This window comes from Anser brachyrhynchus (genome assembly GCF_964034855.1).
Source record: "Anser brachyrhynchus genome assembly, chromosome: 8".
Classification (NCBI taxonomy): Eukaryota; Metazoa; Chordata; class Aves; order Anseriformes; family Anatidae; genus Anser; species Anser brachyrhynchus.
The window spans coordinates 10,968,361-10,972,809 of record NC_137702.1 but is presented as its reverse complement, the minus strand read 5'-3'; positions in this window follow the sequence as shown (position 1 = coordinate 10,972,809).

Here is a 4,449-nt window from a genome sequence, read left to right as displayed (position 1 = left end):
GGGGACAGGGGGGCTTTCCCTCCGCCGTGCCTTGGAAGAGCAGGTCCTGTCCTGGACGTGCCCATAGGGGCGGCTGTGTCACCTCCAGCACGTTCCTGCTGGGGGATGGAGCCGGGCAGTGCGGCCGCTCAGTGCTGGCGGGGACAAAACGGGCACCGAGCAGCCCAGGGAGGGCTGGAAACACAGAGGACAGGTGCCCCACGGGAGCGGGCAGGGAGAGGTCAAAAACCAGCCTGGTTTTGGGACAGGGGACCAGAGGGGGCACCTGGGATAAGACAGGAGGGGCCTGGCGATGTGGTGGAGGATGGGAAGCGGTGCTGCTTACAGCTCGCCCCTGCTCGGCTCGCCCCGTGTGGCCGTGCCGCAGCGGGCGGCCAGGCCGGCCGGAGCAGGTGGATTACCACCACCTTCCTTTCCCTGGGCTCCTTCCTGGAGAAGTTTTCCCGATGATCTCACTGGATGCACATTTCTAAATTGTTTGCTAGATTGTTTCATCATCGGAGGTCAATTAAAGAGAAGGCGAGTTCCTGTCGCTCCGCTCCTAACCCCTTCGCTGCCAGAGCCCCAGAACAAAAGGAGGAATTGGGCTTGGGCTCGGGCAGCTTGTATTCCCATTCGATCACTTCCAACGAGACAGCAGGTCTATTTTGGAGCTGGCATTCCCAGGGGACCAGCTCGCCGGCGCAGCAGCGCGTGAGCGAAAAAAAAAAAATAAAAAAATCCACCCCTTTGTCACTGCAAACCTATTTACTAACAGGGAGGCTGGGTAATTAAACACCACTTCCCGAAGCACAGCCACGCAGCTTTACGAGCAGCCCCAGCCAAGGATGCGCTTTCGCTCCCTCGTCCCCCGGGGCTGTCCTGTCCGTGCGTCCGTCCCTGGTCCCTGCCTGCTCCCCCCGCTGCCGCGCACCGGGGCCGTGTCCGGCGGCTGGCGGCAGTGCCGGTGACTCACGGCGGTGCCCGTTCGCTCAGCCCCGTGCCACACCTCCCGTCGGAAAGTTATTGCCGTGCCGCCGCCGCTGCGGTGCCCCGCGTACCGCAGCCACGCCTGCGCGCAGCCGGGGTGGCGCTGGGCTGGGGAACGTCGTGTCCCCGCACGGAGCAGGAGGGACGAGCACGGGGATCCGCTCCCGCACTTTCCCTGGCTTGGTGTGTGTATGGGAAAGGGAGGTTAGAAGGAAAGCGCGGGTTAATTGGAGGCTGAATCCCTTGTAGCGTCGCCGGGGATGAGGGACGGAGGCTGCTCGGAAAAGAGTGGCTGAGATTGGATTATTCGAAAACGTGAAATTATTTTGAAATTATCTGAAATTGCTCATACGTGATGTGTAACTGTCAGACCCCAGCCTGAGAGGTCACAGCACACAACCCCTGAGCCACGCGGCCGTGCCCTTCCCACAAACAGCAATGCCCACTGCGAAACTCCCAGCACAACCTGCTGGCACTGCGTGCTGGGGCTTCTTCTCGGAGACTAAAACAGAAAAGTTGGGGAAAAATATCCTCCCTTCCTCCCGGCCTTCCCTGTTTATCACCAACAAGCAGAAAACGGCAATCCCTCCTTTTCCCCCCAGGCATGCTGGGGTGCCACAGCTCCTCTCTGCCACCGTTTTTGGTGGCAGCCCCAAGGAACGGCTCCTCGCGGCGGTGCTGGGCGGCAGGATGCGGCCCCGTGAGCACGCCAGTTCACACGTGAGGATGTCACTACGAGGACTGGATGTCTCGAGCCTGTCACGTCGACGGCGCGGTGCCTTGTGGCTCGGGCCGTCTCCCGGCTCCCTCCAGGTGTGACGTCCCCTGCGAGCGCCCAGCTGCCGGGGGAAGACCCCGTCCATCGCTGGCCCCCGCGGCTCCACGCGGGGCTTGGTGCTTTCAGCTTTCCTGTAGCAGTGAAAGTTAAGCCGTGGAGGAAAAACGTTGCTGTATGTTATAGAGGAAGAGAGGTAAAAAGGGCAGGAAATTTGCACCATGTCCATTTCCCCTTGGCCCCGGGCCGCTGCTCATTCCGGATTTGGGATTTGCGTAGGCAGAGTTAAAAATAACAGGGGTATATAAAGAAAGACTCGCAAGGCTGTGCTGGCCCCATAACAGCCAGCCCAGCAGCCCCAGCCGCCAGGGCACGGCCAGGGCTCGGGCCGGGAGCGGGCGGAGATCAAAGAGGGATGCGGGATGCGGGATGCAGGATGGTGGATGTGGGATGTTGGATGTGGGATGTGGGATGTGGGATGTGGTTCAGTGGGGCTGGAGCGTGTGCTGAGAGCAGTGGGCACCCAGCTCTGGCAGCTGCAGGACCTGGCGAACTGCAGGGCTGGTGGCTCTGCCCCCATACCCGCCGGGTCACCCCTGGGGTGCGCTGGCACTCGGGGAGCACCCATGGGAGACAGGGACATGAGTGCTCCTGCGGACAGACATCTCCCCAGGCCCTGTCCCCCCACAGCGTTGGCTGTGCGGTGACACTGGGAGGGACCTGAACCAGCTGCCCCAGCCGGGGGACACGGGGGGGGGACCCTCTGTGGTGCCGAGGCACTGACACCCCCCCAGACCCCCTGTCCCGGTCGTGCGCCCCGGTGCTCCCCGGGCCCGGGGCAGGCAGGGCGGACACGGGAGCTCGCTGGGCCGGTGCAAACGAATCTGCCCTCTGTGCCCTGATAACATTGTGTTTGTTGCAGAGCGGGAAGAGCCTGCCAGCGCACGATAAGAGCAGATGACTTTATTCTGGACCCGCTCCGGATTGAATTATGCTTTAATTTCATTTTCGGTTCCTCTTTTCTTTCCAGGAGGGGAAGGGGGCTTGGGGGAGATGGGGGGCAGGTTTGGGGGCTCCTGGACCCTTCCCCAGGCAGGCCGGCCCTAAGCAGAGGGGAGGACAGGGAGCAACACCCAGCCAGGTCCGCTTTGTGCTCTCAGGAAGCCGCCCCCCACGTGTCCCACCAGCCCGGGGTGCTCCGCTACCTGCGTCCCCACAGCACCTCCCCGCGGGACCCCTCCTGTGCCCTGGGGGCTCCAGGTTTGCCTCCCTCCGAGGCAGAAGCTCCCTGGGCTGTGATGCTGTGGGCGGTGCTATAGGGACTCTGAGGTTCCCCGCAGGAGGGGGGGCACTGTGGATGCCCCAAAACGGAGTCCCTGGGTTTGCCCCAGCCCCCCAGCCCCAGCTGAAGGGCACAAGAGATGACACAGTGCCGCTGTCATCCAGCACCGGGCGTTTTCTGAGTCTCCCGAGGTCTCTCACGGCAATCTGGGCGCCGATGCCATCTCTGGCAGTGCCACCAGCCCCCCGCGCCCACCAGCACCCCTCGCTGCCATCCGTCCGGGCGGGATGTGCCCGGAGCAGGGACAGCCCTTAACCCCTTCCTGCTGGGCCCTCGCCTCGGCGCGCAGCCCTCCCCACCCGCTGTTTGCTCTCCCGCTGAGCTGCTGTTTGATCTTGTCTGATGCCATCTACTTTTACAGCCTGCTGCAGCCGCGCGAGAGATAATTCGCGTTTCCTAAACGGGCTTCTGTCAACAGCGGGCTGCGCGCACGCCGTCTGCCTCCGGCCGAGCCCATTCGCCTCCGACCAGCCCCAGCGGAGGCTCCCGGCGCACAGAGCCCTCCCGTGCCCTCGTCCCGCTCCCCGTGCTGTCAGTCCCCGTAGTGTTGGTTTTCGGGCACGGTGCTGCTCCCCTCCATGCTGGCCCTCCCGCCCGAGCGTAAGCACCGAAGGTTTCCTGTGGAATACCTCGCATTTGCATGAAATATTGGCTGTAAAAATGAGCCCGACCTGCTGGCGACGCCTCTCTCAAAATATGCCAGCGCTGCACGGATGCAGCCAGCAAAACTGCCTGGAAAGGGGGAAAACCAAGTGGACCTGGTGCCTGTCTCCTCTGGCATCTGCTCTCACTTATCTGTAAAAGTTTGGGGAAGGAACTGCCTCGCTATTAATTATTATTTGGACAAGAAACAAATAATGGGATTAGCTGGTGACTTGAATAAGCTGCTCTGGGGGCCAGGCTAGCAGGGATTTCAGGTGATGCCCACATGCTTCTTGGCTTCCCCAGTTCAAAGGCAGCTTTTTCAGAGGAAGGGCTCCGCAGCCCGTGCGTTTCGACCCGCTGGGTGGCATTACCAAACCTGCTGCCTCGACGGGCTGAGCCCCAGCGCGTGCTCTGGAAATGAGGGCAGGGATTCTTGGTAAAAGGGGGAAGATTTAAATCGTTGTTGTTCCACTGGATTACTGAAATAATTTATTGCAACGCTCCACCCTTATAATTAAAGCGCGGTGATGAAAGCAACTGGTAGGGTGGCTTTGGATCCAGCAGCAGTGCGCGCGTGTGTGTGGGTGTGTGTGCGCGCCTCACCTTCGGTGTTTATATTTGTTGTTTTTTTTTTTTTAAATCGACTCCTCGCTTCTGAATAGCGAAGGGCAACAGCCTGAGTTCTTAGAAAGGTATCTGGAGATGGAAAGCCCCAGAA